This window comes from Bufo bufo, chromosome 10 (assembly GCF_905171765.1).
Source record: "Bufo bufo chromosome 10, aBufBuf1.1, whole genome shotgun sequence".
In the NCBI taxonomy this organism is placed as follows: Eukaryota; Metazoa; Chordata; class Amphibia; order Anura; family Bufonidae; genus Bufo; species Bufo bufo.
The window spans coordinates 7,716,256-7,737,472 of NC_053398.1; positions in this window are offsets into that span (position 1 = coordinate 7,716,256).

The following is a 21,217-nucleotide window of genomic DNA, read 5'->3' on the forward strand; positions in this document are numbered from 1 at the left end:
TGAAGGACACGGAGGCGAGTATTGCCCCACCCCTTTCACTGCCCTCCCTGTTTTGCCAGTAGATTTTGTTTGATGCGCTGTATATTGCCTCAGTTAGATTGGATTTCTGGTTTTGAACAATGACGGTATTTATATGCATTATGGTGATCCCTGTCGAATTTTTCAATACGTTTTTTATCCAACATTTCTCCATAGGCTGAAGACGTCAAGCTTTGGGGAGCATGCTCCGCCTATTCTAGGTCGAGGTCCGTTTTTCCTTGTTCTCGAGTTTGTCGTTCCGGTTAGGAGAAGTTACCAAAGAGGTTTGTGTTTTTTTCGCCAAGAAGATTCAGTTCGGATGCTGGCAGTACACAAAGAAAGAGGAGGATCCCAGTGGAAGACACCGTATATATACACTGGGACTGAGGGGTGGGCTTGTTGCCATGGTTCTTTTTTCTGTATTCAATGTTTTTTCTTTGCTGCTATGATTTTCAGTAAAGAGAGAGATAGCAATAGGAGCCTCCGTGTCCTGATATAAAATCATGACTTTACGTCATGGAATAGGAAAATCATGAAATTTTGGCAACAGCAGTCTTCAGTTTGTGCCTCATTTAGTATCCCTTAAGCCTCATTCACACGTCAGTGTTCGGTCCGTGATTGTGAGCCAAAACCAGGACTGGAGCCTCCACAGACATGAGGTAGAAGGGAAAGATCTGCTCCTGTTCTGTGGTTAGAACTGCACCTGGTTTTGGCTCAAAATCACTGATGGAAATAACTGACCGAACACTGATGCATGAATGAGGCATAAATCAGGCTTTTCTTTTATTGTTTAAGTCTGACCTCTAGTGGTCGTTTTCTTGTAAGACAGGTTCATATTCACTGAGACAAATCGAATTAGTTTGCGCATGAAAATGTGGCGCAAGTGAGCTGAAATTAGGCGCTCGTTTCCATTAAAGTAGGCAAAATGTGGCGCAACTCACCACTCAGAGGCAGAAGTACGCCGGCCCTGGAGTGGAGTAGAAATAAGACTATTCCTACAACTAAATCAGGTGCAAGATAAGATAGGGGCACATTTATTGAGACTGACGTTTTAGACGCCGGTCTTAATAACCCCTATATCTGGCGGTGGATCCGCCGGAGTTATGAAGGGGCGCCGGCCTCTACATTACTTCTGCACATCCACCGCCGGTCTAAATCTACTCCAGCTTCCTTGCTCTCTTAGGCCCCTTGTAGACGAGCGTGAGCGGATTAGGTCCGGATGCGTTGCGGATGCGATCAGTGAAAAATGCGCGATTTCGCAAGCAAGTTCATTCAGTTTAGTATGCGATTGCTTTCAGTTTTTATCGCGCAGGTGCAATGCGATTTTGCACGCGAATTATGAAAAACTGAAGGTTTACAAACATCTCTTAGCAACCATCAGTGAAAAACGCATCGCACCCGCAATTGTTTGCGAATTTCACGCATCCCCATTCACTTCTATGGGGCCTGCGTTGCATGAAAATCACTGAATATAGAACATGCTGGGTCCGGATTCAGTGCGTGCGCAATGCGTTCGCATCACGCATTGCAACCGCGTGGAATACTCGCTCGATTGACAGGGACCTTACATTTATACCATTTTTTACGTCTAAAACAGGCGTAGAAAATAACGAGTGAGACGGGCCTGCCGGCACTTTCCCGCCCATGCCACGCACGCAATTTTAGACCTGACGTGAGCGGGGTGAAGTCGCAGATAGTGGCGCAGAGAACCATTGCACCACCGTCTGCGCCTGAAATATGTCCTAATTTTGGCCTCATGCACACGACCGTTGTTTGGATCCGAGCCGCCGTTTTATTGGCTCGGATGCGGACCCATTTACTTCAATGGGGCCGAAAAAAAGATGCGTGTGCTGTCCGCATCCGTGGCTCCGTTCCGCGGCTCCGTTCAAGAAATATAACATGTCCTATTCTTGTCCGCGCTTTGCAGACAAGAATAGGCATTTATATTGCCGGCGCAAATTGCGGAAGGCAACACGGGCGGCTTCCATTTTTTGCGGATCCGCGATTTGCGGACCGCAAAAAAAGGCACGGTCGTGTGCATGAGGCCTTAGGCGTATTTCAGAATGGTAAATGACTCCCTAAATTTTGAAAAATTTCAAAACAGAATTAGTCACAGAACTCAAAATGGGCACAAATGAGACTGAAATAAAAAATGTGGCAAAAAATGATTTAAATTATTATTTTTTTTTTTTTATCAGACTGAGATTTATCAAAACTGGTGTAAAGTTCTGGCTTAAGTGCTCCCAGCAACCAATCAGATTGCTATGGGCAACTAAGCCAGATTTCCCTCACACCAGTTTTGATAAATCTCCCGCGTAGTGTAAGAAAATTTCACCCAGTACCAGAATCAGCACCTCCGACTCTCCAGCCGTTCTGAAACTACAACTCTCCAAATCATCCTTTAACTTTTATGGGAGTTACAAGGAACACCAAGTAAGTGTGCATGCTGGGAGTTGTAGTTTCACAGCAGCTGGAGTGCCTAAGATTGCTGATCAGAGAGTTGCTTCTCCTGTCAGTGCTGCCCCCTGCTGGTGGACATCTTGTGCACAGGTGGATGATTGAGCTCAGGTAGAGGCCGCCAGGTGGATGATTGAGCTCAGGTAGAGGCCGCCAGGTGGATGATTGAGCTCAGGTAGAGGCTGCCAGGTGGATGATTGCAGCAAAACCAACAGGACTTGTTGCAGGTTATGTCCTCAGAACTTCATGTATGAAAGTGTGGCTCCATCACAACAGTAAGTCCCCGGAGAGCAGGTTCACTTATAGCAGGGCGGGTGCCATATTTGTCTGATAATCTTGGCTGCGGCAGGAGGCGGCTCAGAGCTGAATGTGGGGAACAGCGGGAGGGACAAATGACTGTGACTCCAGCATCAGAAAACATCCCTGTGCAGCCTCAGCCGATATGTGTTATCTACACTGTGCTCTATATGTGTTATCTACACTGTGCTCTATATGTGTTATCTATACTGTGCTCTATATGTGTTATCTACACTGTGCTCTATATGTGTTATCTATACTGTGCTCTATATGTGTTATCTATACTGTGCTCTATATGTGTTATCTACACTGTGCTCTATATGTGTTATCTATACTGTGCTCTATATGTGTTATCTATACTGTGCTCTATATGTGTTATCTATACTGTGCTCTATATGTGTTATCTACACTGTGCTCTATATATGTTATCTACACTGTGCTCTATATGTGTTATCTACACTGTGCTCTATATGTGTTATCTACACTGTGCTCTATATGTGTTATCTATACTGTGCTCTATGTGTGTTATCTACACTGTGCTCTATATGTGTTATCTACACTGTGCTCTATATGTGTTATCTATACTGTGCTCTATATGTGTTATCTACACTGTGCTCTATATGTGTTATCTATACTGTGCTCTATATGTGTTATCTATACTGTGCTCTCTATGTGTTATCTATACTGTGCTCTATATGTGTTATCTATACTGTGCTCTATATGTGTTATCTACACTGTGCTCTATATGTGTTATCTATACTGTGCTCTATATGTGTTATCTATACTGTGCTCTCTATGTGTTATCTATACTGTGCTCTATATGTGTTATCTATACTGTGCTCTATATGTGTTATCTATACTGTACTCTCTATGTGTTATCTATACTGTGCTCTATATGTGTTATCTATACTGTGCTCTCTATGTGTTATCTATACTGTGCTCTCTATGTGTTATCTATACTGTGCTCTCTATGTGTTATCTACACTGTGCTCTATATGTGTTATCTATACTGTGCTCTGTGTTATCTATACTGTGCTCTCTATGTGTTATCTATACTGTGCTCTCTATGTGTTATCTATACTGTGCTCTCTATGTGACAGTGCGAGCAACACAGTATAACCTGGGCGTCGCCTGTATATAATTATATATCTACAGCTGGTATAAGTTTTACAGCAAGACACGGAGGCTCATATTGCTTTCTCCTTCTTTACTTTTCCACCAATAGCAGCAAAGAAGAAATTTACATAATCATAAGAATAAAGGACCCTCCCCTGACAGATCCTATAATAAGCAGTGTCCTCTTCAGTAACTCCCTCTTTCTTTGCTGCTTCCACCAAGATAAGTAACATCTATTCAGTATATTTTTGTGGCATGATTGCTGTGATTTAAGGGTTAAGCTCTGAGCTTCTGCTTGCTCAGACTGCTGTATGTCAGACTGTGTCTCTTAATTGAGTTTATTCCCCTTATATATATTTGTATATTGTTTCTAGGCCTTCATATCTTAGGGATTCATTCTAGGCCCCTTTTACCTTGCTTGGGGGTTCTTCCCCCCCTTTTTTCTTATTGTTTCCCGATTTGTTTTTCCCTGTATTATTTTCCGTTTGCGATTTTGGACTTCCGATTCCCACCCTTATTCTGTCCGTTACCTGCGGCCTGCTCCGGCGTCCGGAGGTGTTCCTCCACTCTTTTCTCTCTTCTCCTTGGTGCCCCGTTCACCATCTCTCTCCGGCGCCGGCTCTGCTTATTTCCCGCGGGTCGCGAGATCTCGGCGGCCATTTTGGGAGCTTGCGGGATTTCGGCACTGCATCTACACCGGACGGTCTCGGCTCCTTCTCTGCGGCTCCTGGGGTGATTAACCCCTCGTTTTGGTTAGTTGGGGGGTTGTTAGGCTAGCACTTGCCATTTTAGCTCCCCCTTAGGTTACCTGCAGCTGTAGACCTGATTTATTATTTATCATTATTATCTGAATAGACCAAGCATGTCATCCGACCGATCCCCATCTGGGCCTACCCCCCCTCCATCTGGGGAGCCCAGAAGGTCTGAGATGAATGCACAGGCCCTGGAGTTGCAGCGCTCAGTATCTAGCGCAATAATTGAAGCCATGGGATCCATGTCATCCATGATCTCCCAGACCATCTCCCAGGCTTTGTCTGCCCATGCCCCTGGCCCTCTAGTCAGACGCCTGCTATACCTCATCCGCAGCCTGCCGTTTATGATACTCCTAATATACAGGAGAACCTGACTGGTGTGATTTCAGCCACCCTTGATAGCGTGCATAGATCACGCAAAAGAGCCTTACCGCGCCAGGCAGAAAGGGCGCGCACGTGGAAATGTGCTAGAGCACAAAATAGCGATGTGGAATCAGAATTGGGTTCTGATACGGAGGCTAATGCGGAGGCGAGCTGCCATTCCAAGGAGGAGATGGAATATGATTTACCAGGCACTACTGGCCCTATGCCTTCCACCTCTGGGTCTATGGGTCCTGCCTCCACCGCCCCTAATGCGGCATCTACCCTGGTGGATCCCTCTGGCATCCCCTTATTCGATCCTGATGCCCTCCACCACCCTAGGTCAGCGGAGTGGATGCCTATAGCTCATGTGAGCGATTATTTAGAGCATTGGGTGCGCCGTCCTCTGAGCAAAGAGGCGCGCAGCAAGCTCAGATCTGAGTGCCCCAGACCATTGATCCCCAACAAGGTCTGTCAAACGCCAGCGGTTGATCCCAAGATTACACAGTTCTTGGCGAAATCCGGCTGGAACCCCCGTAAGGGGTTGGATGCGGCAATTAAGAGCTGCCAGGACAAGCTCCTTGACATTTTTGGCCCCCATGGCAAAATTTTTGAAATGGCCGAATCGGCCAGAGCGGACGGCTCTCCGATAGATCCGGAGGAGCTTACTGGCTGGATACAGAGAGCCATTTGTATTGCGGGCAGCACCAACTCCTCCCTGGCCATTGAACGGCGTAAAGCCATACTATTCAAAATAGATCCTAAATTGGCCAACCTGGCACTTACTGAGGCAGGTAAGGATGCACAGGGTCTGCTTTTCGGGGATTCCTTTATCAAGGACCTCAGCAGATATGTGGGAGCATTTACTGCCCTGGACAAGGCCCAGTCCTCTATGCGTAGGGTTTTTCAGGGACGGGTCTCCACTAGGGCCGGCAGTAGTAGGGGCCGTCTGTCCGGCCGTTCAAGTTACCAGACCCGCAGCTCGGGCAGAGGCTCCTTCACCCAAAGACCTCCCTTCCAGGACCAAAGGAATCCTCCTCCATTCTTCCCGGCCAGAGGCGGCCAATGGCGTTCGAGGTCCGTTAGAGGGAATCCGAATTTCCGAAAATCCTTCGGTAAGTTTTTCCCCAGTGGGGACTTCTTTGGTTCCTTGTGTCGGGGGCAGACTCCGTCTTTGTTCCCACGTTTGGTCCAACATTACATCAGACCCATGGGTGCTGACCACTGTGCAGGGGTTCCACATAGAACTTACGGAATCGCCAGATCTTATCCCTTCTACCACACCACTTCCTCTGGCATTACCAGACAGGGAGCTCGTGGATTAAGAACTGTATTCCCTTTTTTTAAAAAGGGCGATAGAAAGGGCCCCTCCTACTCCGGAGGGTGTACTCAGCAACATTTTTCTAGTGCAGAAAAAGGGTGGACAAATGCGTCCGGTGATAAATCTCCGTGCCCTGAACTCTGTGGTGCGCTATCGCCACTTCAAGATGGAGGGAATTCACCTCCTTCGGGACTTGCTGATTCCGGGGGACTGGATGGTGAAGCTGGACCTCAAAGATGCCTATCTGACGGTCCCAATTGCCTCCTCGTCCAGGGATCTCCTGCGCTTCCTGTGGAGGGGCGAAGTGTGGCGCTTAACTTGCCTGCCGTTTGGCCTTTCTTCGGCGCCTTGGTGCTTTACTAAGCTTCTGCGCCCGGTCATGGCCTGGTTACGGAGTCGGGGTGTGCGTCTAGTCATCTATCTAGACGACATCCTCATTATGCATCAATGTCAGTCGACGCTGCTACAACACCTTCAGTGGACCTCGAACCTCCTTACGGCTCTTGGTTTTCTGCTCAACCCCGAGAAATCCTGCCTCACGCCGTCTCGACGGATGGAGTTCCTGGGCTTCACGGTGGACTCTGTTGCGGAATCTCTCAGTCTTCCGTCAGAGAAGTTGTGGACGATACGCAAGGAGTTGAGACATGCCCTCTCAGCTACCTCCCTATCCCTACCCCACCTGGCTCGCATCATTGGCCTGCTGGCCTCCTCTATCCAGGCGGTGTTCCCCGCTCCTCTCTATTATCGGGCCCTACAGCGACTGAAGATTGCCCACCTTCGTGCCGGGGCCTCGTTCGCGGACGCGGTGGTTCTGGACCAGGAAGCGCGGGTGGAACTTCGTTGTTGGATATGCAACTTGGAAGCCTGGAACGGCAGAGCAATCTTCGGATTTCAACCAGAATTCACTGTGGAGTCGGACGCGAGTCTCCAAGGCTGGGGTGCCCACTGCGAGGGTATTTCCACAGGGGGTCGATGGTCGGAGGCCGAGACCCAACTTCACATCAACGCTCTGGAACTCCTGGCGGGCTCGTTTGCCATCCGGAGTTTTACCAATGGCATGGCACATGCATGCATCAGATTACGCATGGACAATGTGTCAGCGGTCCGCTATGTCAATCACCTGGGCGGCACCCAAACGGCTACCTTGGCCCGACTGGCGAAAGAGTTCTGGTCCTACTGTCTTTCCAGGGACATCATGATACAAGCGGAGTACCTTCCGGGTCTACACAACTACCGAGCGGATCGGAGTTCCAGATGCTTCACAGACGGCAGCGACTGGAGACTCGCACCGGAGATGTTCTCCATGATCTTGGACACCTGGGGTCCTTGCGCCATAGACCTCTTTGCGTCACGGCTCAATACTCACCTTCCCAGGTTCTTCAGCTGGCGCCCGGATCCGGAGGCGGTGGACGCGTTTCTCCAGGACTGGTCATCAGCTCTACATTACGCGTTTCCACCTTTTGCCATGATCCCGAGGATGCTGCTACAGACTCGTCGTGAGGATGCGGAATTGGTGGTGGTGATCCCCTTCTGGGGGACTCAAGCCTGGTACCCGATCCTCCTGGAACTCCTGGTGGATGTACCTCTCCTTCTTCCGGATCGAACGGATCTCCTCCAGGACCCTCTGGGTGCTCCACATCCCCTGCTGGTCGACGGCTCCCTTCAACTTCTGGCGTGCTGAATCTCAGGACTCCTGGAGAGGTCGAGGGAATTTCGGAGGCAACTAGACGCCTCCTGGACAACGCTTGGGCTCCCGGCACCCGAAAGTCTTTCCGGGCAGCTTGGGGATCTTGGGTTAGCTGGTGCGTGGAATGGGACCTGGATCCCATTTCGGCGCCTGTGACCCATTTGTTACAAGTCCTTACGTCTCTTTTTGAAGCAGGAAAAGCTTATCGGACCATTAATTTGTTCCGTTCAGCGATTTCTTCTACTCATCAGGGTTTTGATGGTGTTCCGGCGGGTCAACACCCTTCGGTGTCACGCCTACTACGTGGCTCACGCTTGGCTCGGCCTCCTCGGCCACGCTTCACCACTACGTGGGACGTTTCCCTGGTCCTGTCTTTCCTCTCTGCGTGGCCTGAAAACGCGGCTCTTTCCCTCCGTCAGCTGTCAGCCAAGTTGCTGACCCTCTTTTGCCTCATTTCCTGTAAGAGGGTTTCCAATGTCAGGGCTCTGGATCATGATGCGAGATCCTTTACTCCCGAGGGCGTCACATTTAACATTATGCGGCGCACCAAGACCAATATTCGGTCCGTGTCTTATCCCTGTTTCCCGCTTTGTCCTGTAGCCTGCTTGCGGGAATATGAGTTGCGCACTCGGACTCACCGCTCTGTGGACATCCCACAGCTGTTCCTCTCTATTCGCCATCCTTTTGGCCCGGTGACTAGTCCCACTTTGGCGCGTTGGATGAAGTGGGTCATGTCCCTTTCGGGGATTGATACGGCGGTCTTTACCGCTCATTCGGCCAGGGGCGCGGCTGCCACTGCCCCGGCTGTTTCGGGGGCTCGTTTGGAGGACATTTTGCGTTTGGCTGACTGGTCTAGGGCCACGACGTTTAGAGAATTTTATTTTCGTCCGCCCCCTCATGTGTTTTCATCTATTATTGATCAGCTTTGAACTTGCAATATGAGCCTCCGTGTCTTGCTGTAAAACTAAATGATTTTCCTATTCCATGACGTAAAGTCATAGTTTTATTAAAGACACGGAGGCGAGTATTGCCCGCCCTGGGTTTTTCCTGCCCGCCCTTTTACTGTGTGATTATTGTTGGACTGTTTACATTGTCTTTTATTGTTATTTATTACGTATATTTATATTACTGAATATTTATGGTTCTGTTTATCAGCGACCTTACGGTGTACGACCGTTTCCAGGGTCGATCTTGTTCAGTTTCTGCCTGATTCTTACACTGGCTATATTATTTGCTCTGTTTCAGGTTGAAGTTTCCACGGCGTATGGAATTCTACGTTGTTACAGGTTTCCTGAAGTGTTAGCCAAGTTGGCTTGAATTCTACAGTTTGTTGGACCAGAATGGTTGTCGTTTTCGGGTCCAGTTCCAGTTTCCGGTTCCAGTTACGGTTATGCGGTTGGTGTCGCGGATACAAAGAAAGAGGAAGTTACTGAAGAGGACACTGCTTATTATAGGATCTGTCAGGGGAGGGTCCTTTATTCTTATGATTATGTAAATTTCTTCTTTGCTGCTATTGGTGGAAAAGTAAAGAAGGAGAAAGCAATACTCGCCTCCGTGTCTTTAATAAAACTATGACTTTACGTCATGGAATAGGAAAATCATTTAGTTATACATCTTCTTGTATATAGTGATATGGACCATGCTGGTATAACCTGGGTATCTCCTGTATATAATTATATATGTACAGCTGGTATAACCTGGGCATCTCCTGTATATAATTATATATGTACAGCTGGTATAACCTGGGGATCTCCTGTATATAATTATATATGTACGGCTGGTATAACCCGGGGATCTCCTGTATATAATTATATATGTACAGCTGGTATAACCTGGGTATCTCCTGTATATAATTATATATGTACAGCTGGTATAACCTGGGCATCTCCTGTATATAATTACATATGTACAGCTGGTATAAGTTAGACATCTTCTTGTATATAGTGATATGGACCATGCTGGTATAACCTGGGCATCTGCTGTATATAATTATATATGTACAGCTGGTATAAGTTATACATCTTCTTGTATATAGTGATATGGACCATGCTGGTATAACCTGGGTATATCCTGTATATAATTATATATGTACAGCTGGTATAAGTTATACACCTTCTTGTATACAGTGATATGGACCATGCTGGTATAACCTGGGCATCTCCTGTATATAATTATATATGTACAGCTGGTATAACCTGGGCATCTGCTGTATATAATTATATATGTACAGCTGGTATCCAGGGCCGTTTCTAGGACCGGGAGGGCCGGGCGGCCGCCCAGGGGCGCTGTCAGAAGGGGGGCGCCCTCTTGTTGTCGTTCCTCTGTCTGTTACTCTTGTGCGCCCCCTGGCTCCCTCCCTCTGATCTCTCCTGCCTGACTGCGACCTGCGCCCGAATCCTCTCTTATCTACCGTGTCCGTACGTACCTCCAGTCACTCAGCTCCGATACGCGCGGGCGTCTGACGTCACGCGCCTGCTCCTCCCACTAGGCGGTGCAGGCGCGTGATGTACAGTGAGTGAGTGAGCGCTGCACAGCCGGCCTGTTACCGCCCGCCCGGAGCAGTGCTGTGAGTGAGAGGCTGAGTCTGTGGGACACTGGGTGCGTCACCGTGACGTGACCGTCTGCGCAATGTGGTTACACAAACAATTTTTTTACAATGGGGAGACACTGTGGTCTGTGGGTGGGCATTAAGTACAATGGGGGGCGGGGGCCACTGTGGGGGACATGAAAATGGGGGCCACTGTGGGGGACGTTATTTTTAATAAGGATCACTATTTAGAATGGAGGCTGCTGTGGGTGTCATTATAACTGTATAATGTCTGATAGGCCTAGTCCTGAGTTATATTACTCTGCCCTGTATAATAATGTACCCATCCCTGATACCCCTTAGTTATATTACCCCGCTGGGTTAATATGACTAAGGGGTATCAGGGTACATTATTGTACAGGGCAGGGTAATATAACTCAGGACTAGGCCTATCAGACATTATACAGTTATAATGACATCCACAGCAGCCTCCATTCTAAATAATGTCCATAGTGATCCTTATTAAAAATAATGTCCCCCACAGGCAGGCCCTGCGGGCAGCGGCGCGCGTGACGTACAGTGAGTGAGGTGAGCACCGCCGCCCGCACTGCCTGCCTGTTACCGCCCGGCGCAGTGCTGAGAAAGAAGCCTGCTGTGAGTGAGAGCCTGAGTCTGCGGGACAGGGCGTCACTGGGTGCGTCCGTGCACTGTGGTTACACATTTTATACAATGGGGAGACACTGTGGGTGGGCATTAAGTACACTGGGGGGCGGGGGCCACTGTGGGGGACATGAAAATGGGGGCCACTGTGGGGGACGTTATATTTAATAAGGATCACTATGAACATTATTTAGAATGGAGGCTGCTGTGGGTGTCATTATAACTGTATAATGTCTGATAGGTCTAGTCCTGAGTTATATTACCCTGCCCTGTACAATAATGTACCCTGATACCCCTTAGTCATATTACCCCTTGTTACCTAATGTACAGAGTCCAAAGAGGAAGAACCAAAAAACCATACTGCCCAGTGGACGGCATGTTCTTAGACGTTGCCCCCCAACCGAAGTGGTGTCCGAGATCCCCAAGGTCCAAGCCAAGTAATTGTAAGTTTTCATGTGGAGTATGTTTATGTTATACACATATAGCATCCACTGTGCCCCACAATATACAGTATACCTCTACACTGTGCCCCACAATATACAGTATACCTCTACACTGTGCCCCACAATATACAGTATACCTCTACACTGTGCCCCACAATATACAGTATACCTCTACACTGTGCCCCACAATATACAGTATACCTCTACACTGTGCCCCACAATATACAGTATACCGCTACACTGTGCCCCACAATATACAGTATACCTCTACACCGTGCCACACAATATACAGTATACCTCTACACTGTGCCCCACAATGTACAGTATACCTCTACACTGTGCCCCACAATATACAGTATACCTCTACACTGTACCACACAATATACAGTATACCTCTACACTGTGCCACACAATATACAGTATACCTCTACACTGTACCACACAATATACAGTATACCTCTACACTGTGCCCCACAATATACAGTATACCGCTACACTGTGCCCCACAATATACAGTATACCGCTACACTGTGCCCCACAATATACAGTATACCGCTACACTGTGCCACACAATATACAGTATACCTCTACACTGTACCACACAATATACAGTATACCTCTACACTGTGCCCCACAATATACAGTATACCTCTACACTGTGCCCCACAATATACAGTATACCTCTACACCGTGCCACACAATATACAGTATACCTCTACACTGTGCCCCACAATATACTGTATACCGCTACCCTGTGTAGGGGTTATACTGTTTATTGTACAGCATGGTGTAACCTCCATACATTTTATGTACAGTATACAGTTATCCGCCATCTATGCTTTGAATCTGGTTTTATATGTTACTTGGTTTTTGTACATTTACTTGCATGTGCTAGGTGAGACCTACTGTGATTGGGGTTTAGTTAGTTATTAAATGCTGACATGACAGTTTTTTGGTTTTGCACATTATTGATGATTATATTTCATGACTACTCTTCTAAGGGTATTGCCTTCCTTTATACTGCAGTTCTCCTCTACCACTCTGCCTGCCACTCTTAGCAGTTTAAGCAGTAATTTATGATTTTCTTTTGCTCTCAAAAAATCTTGTGTTAAGCATAAAAAAATAAATAAAAAAAAATAAATATATATATATATATATATATATATATATATATATATATATAGTGAGACGGTTGCAAGTACTCTTCTGATATGATTTCATCGAGCAGTTTTGATGTGGGGGGAGGGGGGATTTTTTTTTGACACTCGCCCTGAGAGAAATTTTACCTAGAAACTGAATTGTTGGTATCAGTTATACATCTTCTTGTATATAGTTATATGGACCATGCTGGTATAACCTGGGCATCTCCTGTATATTATTACATATGTACAGCTTTTATTACCTGGGCATCTCCTGTATATAATTATATATGTACAGCTGGTATAACCTGGGCATCTCCTGTATATTATTACATATGTACAGCTGTTATTACCTGGGCATCTCCTGTATATAATTATATATGTACAGCTGGTATAACCTGGGCATCTCCTGTATATAATTATATATGTACAGCTGGTATAACCTGGGCATCTCCTGTATATAATTATATTTGTACAGCTGCTATAAGTTATACATCTTCTTGTATATAGTGATATGGACCATGCTGGTATAACCTGGGCATCTCCTGTATATTATTACATATGTACAGCTTTTATTACCTGGGCATCTCCTGTATATAATTATATATCTACAGCTGGTATAACCTGGGCATCTCCTGTATATTATTACATATGTACAGCTTTTATTACCTGGGCATCTCCTGTATATAATTATATATGTACAGCTGGTATAACCTGGGCATCTCCTGTATATTATTACATATGTACAGCTGTTATTACCTGGGCATCTCCTGTATATAATTATATATGTACAGCTGGTATAACCTGGGCATCTCCTGTATATAATTATATATGTACAGCTGGTATAACCTGGGCATCTCCTGTATATAATTATATTTGTACAGCTGCTATAAGTTATACATCTTCTTGTATATAGTGATATGGACCATGCTGGTATAACCTGGGCATCTCCTGTATATTATTACATATGTACAGCTGTTATTACCTGGGCATCTCCTGTATATAATTATATATGTACAGCTGGTATAACCTGGGCATCTCCTGTATATTATTATATATGTACAGCTGGTATAACCTGGGCATCTCCTGTATATTATTATATATGTACAGCTGGTATAACCTGGGCATGTCCTGTATATTATTACATATGTACAGCTGGTATAACCTGGGTATCTCCAGTATATAATTACATATGTACAGCTGCTATAAGTTATACATCTTCTTGTATATAGTGATATGGACCATGCTGGTATAACCTGGGCATCTCCTGTATATAATTATATATGTACAGCTGGTATAACCTGGGCATCTCCTGTATATAATTATATCTGTACAGCTGGTATAACCTGGGCATCTCCTGTATATAATTATATATGTACAGCTGGTATAACCTGGGCATATCTCCTGTATATAATTTATATCTGTACAGCTGGTATAAGTTCTACATCTTCTTGTAGACAGTGATATGGGCCATGCTGGTATAACCTGGGTATCTCCAGTATATAATTATATATGTACAGCTGGTATAAGTTATACATCTTCTTGTATATAGTGATATGGACCATGCTGGTATAACCTGGGCATCTCCTGTATATAATTATATATGTACAGCTGGTATAACCTGGGTATCTCCAGTATATAATTATATATGTACAGCTGGTATAACCTGGGCCTCTCCTGTATATAATTATATATGTACAGCTGGTATAACCTGGGTATCTCCAGTATATAATTATATATGTACAGCTGCTCTAAGTTAGACATCTTCTTGTATATAGTGATATGGACCATGCTGGTATAACCTGGGTATCTCCAGTATATAATTATATATGTACAGCCGGTATAAGTTATACATCTTCTTGTATATAGTGATATGGAGCATGCTGGTATAACCTGGGCATCTCCTGTATATTATTACATATGTACAGCTGGTATAACCTGGGCATCTCCTGTATATTATTACATATGTACAGCTGTTCTAACCTGGGCATGTCCTGTATATTATTACATATGTACGGCTGGTATAACCTGTCTTGTTTGCCTTTCTATCGCCGTCAGGGCCGGTATCATCAGATTATTTTACACTGGTCTTAAATTTTTAGCCTTGATAAACCTTCGTTCAAGGAGAATTCATTTTGACGTTTTATTCATTCCATGACTAATAAAGTGCTACAAGACGGCCGTCATTATCAAAACAATTATCCAAGTGGATAGTCCAGGCATTATCTGAATTGTTCATCCAACCCTAATGGAATCTGCTCGGCCAGAATTTCCGCCTATCGCCTCATCTTGTCAGTAATGGGTTTAATGCCTCTTCATCTCGGTGGACGGGAGCAGAGCGAGTTCCTATTTGATTTCAAATGACTGTATTTGTATTAAGTTTATCATTAACCACTAATTCCCGTCACTTTATATAAGTAACACAAGCTCTAAGATCAGGGAAATGTCTCCTTTCCGCCGATCTGTAAAGTTCTGGATAACGAGTGTAATGTCTGTCACCTCCAGTCAAAACTGCTTCTTGTCCTTCATACTTGCAGTCGGGAAATCATTGCAGAGTTTCATATTGTATGGTTTGTTTGACTTTTCATGAATTTCCTTCAGTTGTGCTCCAAATTTCCTGCCTAGACACCTGCCACCACTAGGGGGAGCTCCCTGCAATTAAACTTAAGGAGGAATGTACTAAAAGGTGTGCAGGCAAAAGAACACATTTATTAAGACTCGCAGGCCCAAAAATATAAATTTGCACCATTCTATGCTGTAAATAATAGTAAGAACGTATTTTCTTTTCGTGTCCGTTCTGTTTTTTTTTTTTTTTTTTTCCAGACCGTATACGGAACCATTCATTTCAATGGGTCCTCAAAAAAACAGAAGTTACTCTGTATGTCAGTTCCGCAAAAAAATAGAACATGTCCTATTATTGTCCGCATTACGGAGAAGGACCGGACTGTTCTATTACGGGCCAGCTGTTCCATTAGGCAGAATACAGAATGCACACGGACGTCATTAATTTTTTTGCAGACCGCAAAATACATAGTCGTGTGCATGAGCCCTAAATCTGTAGGTCACGCCATTGGCTAACCCATGCACCTATTTTGAATAGTGCTGAAGGCTCCATAAACGTGCTACAAGTTGCAAATTTTTGCATAAAAATGGCATATGCCAGAATTCACTGCTTTCTAACCCCAGTTTTTGGGGTGCAGTCAGCAGTTCCTGGACAGGATGTTTCACCCATCTTTCCCAGACTCCTGAGTAGAAGTAACAATAAGGAAGCCAGAGAAGAATCTCATTGGTTATTAGAAGCAAAATCACATGGGCGCACTTATCCTGGTAATACTGCTATACCTCTATGGCCGTTGTCTAGGGGTTAATACACTGTCGCAAGGAATAATTGGATTTAAATGGTGACTTATTTGTGCTCATTTTATTCACAATTGCATCACACGGCCTTTATCTCCTCTGCAGAGCGAACCTGTGCCGTATTGACTGGGATGGTAAACACGGAGACACGGCTTTGTTAGTGATAATGAAATCTCCCTGGGATAATGATGGAAGTAAATTACTGTGTGCAAGGAAAAAGCTTCTGACATTAGTATCCAATGGCGAAAGCTTGTCTCCTATGTACAATACTATAATATATAATACTATAATACTGCTCCTATGTACAAGAGTATAACTACTATAATACTGCTCCTATGTACAAGAATATAACTACTATAATACTGCTCCTATGTACAGGAATATAACTACTATAATACTGCCCCCTATGTACAAGAATATAACTACTATAATACTGCCTCCTATGTACAAGAATATAACTACTATAATACTGCCTCCTATGTACAAGAATATCACTACTATAATACTGCTCCTATATACAAGAATATAACTACTATAATACTGCTCCTATGTACAAGAATATAACTACTATAATACTGCTCCTATGTACAAGAATATAACTACTATAATACTGCTCCTATGTACAGGAATATAACTACTATAATACTGCTCCTATATACAAGAATATAACTACTATAATACTGCTCCTATGTACAAGAATATAACTACTATAATACTGCTCCTATGTACAAGAATATAACTACTATAATACTGCTCCTATGTACAAGAATATAACTACTATAATACTGCTCCTATGTACAAGAATATAACTACTATAATACTGCTCCTATGTACAGGAATATAACTACTATAATACTGCCCCCTATGTACAAGAATATAACTACTATAATACTGCTCCTATGTACAAGAATATAACTACTATAATACTGCTCCTATGTACAGGAATATAACTACTATAATACTGCTCCTATATACAAGAATATAACTACTATAATACTGCTCCTATGTACAAGAATATAACTACTATAATACTGCCTCCTATGTACAAGAATATAACTACTATAATACTGCTCCTATGTACAAGAATATAACTACTATAATACTGCTCCTATGTACAGGAATATAACTACTATAATACTGCATCCTATGTACAAGAATATAACTACTATAATACTGCTCCTATGTACAAGAATATAACTACTATAATACTGCTCCTATGTACAAGAATATAACTACTATAATACTGCTCCTATGTACAAGAATATAACTACTATAATACTGCTCCTATGTACAAGAATATAACTACTATAATACTGCTCCTATGTACAGGAATATAACTACTATAATACTGCATCCTATGTACAAGAATATAACTACTATAATACTGCTCCTATGTACAAGAATATAACTACTATAATACTGCCTCCTATGTACAAGAATATAACTACTATAATACTGCTCCTATGTACAGGAATATAACTACTATAATACTGCATCCTATGTACAAGAATATAACTACTATAATACTGCTCCTATGTACAAGAATATAACTACTATAATACTGCTCCTATGTACAAGAATATAACTACTATAATACTGCCTCCTATGTACGAGAATATAACTACTATAATACTGCCTCCTATGTACAAGAATATAACTACTATAATACTGCTCCTATGTACAAGAATATAACTACTATAATACTGCTCCTATGTACAAGGATATAACTACTATAATACTGCCTCCTATGTACAAGAATATAACTACTATAATACTGCTCCTATGTACAAGAATATAACTACTATAATACTACCTCCTATGTACAAGAATATAACTACTATAATACTGCTCCTATGTACAGGAATATAACTACTATAATACTGCCTCCTATGTACAAGAATATAACTACTATAATATTGCTCCTATGTACAAGAATATAACTACTATAATACTGCCTCCTATGTACAAGAATATAACTACTATAATACTGCTCCTATGTACAAGAATATAACTACTATAATACTGCTCCTATGTACAAGAATATAACTACTATAATACTGCTCCTATATACAAGAATATAACTACTATAATACTGCTCCTATGTACAAGAATATAACTACTATAATACTGCTCCTATATACAAGAATATAACTACTATAATACTGCTCCTGTGTACAAGAATATAACTACTATAATACTACCTCCTATGTACAAGAATATAACTACTATAATACTGCTCCTATGTACAAGAATATAACTGCTATAATACTGCTCCTTGTGTACGGGGTTGAAGCAGATTAGAGCAGTCTCCTCCTATGATATACGGTATAGTGTCTCGTGTAGATTGTGTTTTTCCTCCCGAGCGGTGACTTTTGGCAGCAGTCAGATTATGGATTATTACTCCGATGTGAGGCTCAGTAAACCTCTGTTATTTAGTTGATCCCCCGGTGTGATGCGGCGCTCCCTATAAAGACCATATTCCAGGAAAGTAAATTACGGTCCACACGAGCGTTGAATTGCATGCCAGTCACGGAGGCGACTCCAGCATCTCGCCTTGAATCCCTCTGCCTTTTCTTGGATGAGATAAAGTAAAGATGGGAATTCCAGGACTTCACACTGTGTCCAAGGTCAGATCAGAGTCTTCATGTGAAGGTTCGGAGATGAGCAGCTCCTGAGGGAAGCAGTGATCTGACTTCTGCAGGGAGATTAAAGGCATCACATTGATCCACATCAGAAGGGGGGCAGAATGAGGGGCAGATTCCTCCGCTGGCCGGCAGGGTGGGCGCGCTGTCACCCCCCGGCGTCTGCTCACACAGGCTCTTCATACTGATGGGCCCCAGTTCCTACTATTCTCTAGTAATGCCGTTTAATATCAGTTAAGGAAAAAAAAATCATTTAGAGAAGATGGGAAGCGATTTACTGTGGGAAAATATCTACACTTCTCCTGGAAGATTTCTAACTAATCTTGTACAACTTCAAAGCACCTACAGTTACTATGCAGACCTATGTGTCTCTATGGTTACAGACTACAAAGCCTGCGTAGTCTGCTCCTGCAGTCATGTGTTTCTCCTCTTCCTGTGCTCCCTTTTCTTTATAAACTATGGACAGCAGAAGAGGAGACGGATTACGTGGAGTGAAGCTGGTCACACACAGGCCGACAGCTATCACTCCTTATTGTCCTGTACATACTGTGTGCATGCATATCTAGTGAATGGAGAGAGAGAGGCACTGCCAGATCCCTCTGGCCTCTGCTCTCCCACACTCTGGCCTCTGCTCTCCCACACTCTGGCCTCTGCTCTCCCACACTCTGGCCTCTGCTCTCCCACACTCTGGCCTCTGCCCCGCCACACTCTGGCCTCTGCTCTCCCACACTCTGGCCTCTGCTCTCCCACACTCTGGCCTCTGCTCTCCCACACTCTGGCCTCTGCTCTCCCACACTCTGGCCTCTGCTCTCCCACACTCTGGCCTCTGCTCTCCCACACTCTGGCCTCTGCTCTCCCACACTCTGGCCTCTGCTCTCCCACACTCTGGCCTCTGCCCCGCCACACTCTGGCCTCTGCCCCGCCACACTCTGGCCTCTGCTCTCCCACACTCTGGCCTCTGCTCTCCCACACTCTGGCCTCTGCCCCGCCACACTCTGGCCTCTGCCCCGCCACACTCTGGCCTCTGCCCCGCCACACTCTGGCGTTTACATTTAGAACTGGCGCTGGACGCGCCAAAGTTGTGGAGAGGCCGGCGCCTCTTCATAACTGTGGCAAATCCATTACCAGATATAGGGGTTATTAAGACCAGCAGCTAAAACGCCTGTCTTAATAAATGTGCCCCATAGTGTTTGACTGCAGTATCTGACTACATGGGGATGGTTTGTAGTCTGTTACCATGGAGACGTGCGGGAATACATATTTATTATCAGCATTCGTGATTATTACATTTACATTGTTATGCTTTATTTGGTCCTCAGATATTTTGGGGGTTTGACTGCTGTGATTGAGTATAAGGAGCCGATCACACAGCCACCAAAACGCGTAGGGGGCAGTTTTTCGCAGTGAGGGTGTGCCGACTTTACACCGCTTGGCAGAGTGCGCCACCTGATGATCCCCAGGGGAGAGTACCCCATTTCCTTGCCCGGCAGGAGAGTGCGCCGCTTGCTCCTGTATTTGTGTAGTTTGTATGACTTATCTGTCACTTGCGGTACGTATATATCTTCGTGTAATGTTACAAGCGCCGCTATGCGTGGCCATTATGTCACTTCTGTCAGAAACCGGCGGTAATTTCTGCCGATCCTTCCGTACATGAAATCTGCTGCATCTGGTTTATTGTGCATTAAATAAGGATAAAGCCGAGGAAATGGCTCTGTAGCTATAGAAACAAATTCCCGACCGCGTCGCGTCTTCCCTGCGATACATGTATGTGGGGGGGGGGGGGGACCGCGCACGCTCCCGGTAAGGGGACCCGACCCTGATTAATGGTCCTGCAAATCATCACTTGGGAATTCTCTTCCTTTTTTGTTGCAACTTTCCAGCCCCTTAAAGGGATACGATTGGCAGAATCGCGTCTAGTACATCGACAATATTGAGGACTACTGTGAGGAATTTGCTTCTGTGCGTTAACCCCTCAGGTGCCAAGCAGGGCATGAAGAATGGCCGATCACATCCGCCCCCTCCTCCTCTTCTTCCAGCTATTGCATTCAAAAAAAGGTTCCTGCAACCAGGAATTGTAGGATTTCAGTTCTGCTGATCCCCTGGATGGGAGGGGGTGAGGGATTCCTGTAGTCCAGCTAATCTGAAACTACAACTCCCAGAATCCTCAATAAGTGTGCATGCTGGGAGTTGGAGTCTTGCAGCGGCTGGAGTGCCGCAGGTTGCTGATCCCCGCTGTAGTCCATTGCACTAGGAGTACAGAGTAGTCTGCAGATCTCGTCTCTTTAGCTGATCTATTCCTCCGCCATGCTTTACATTACAACTACTTCTCTCCTGAAAAGACACCACTGGTTATCGGGCAGCCAATAGTTAATGCACACAAGCGTATTTCTGGTCCATATCCAATACACATTTTTTGCGGATCGGATGCGGACCCGTTCACT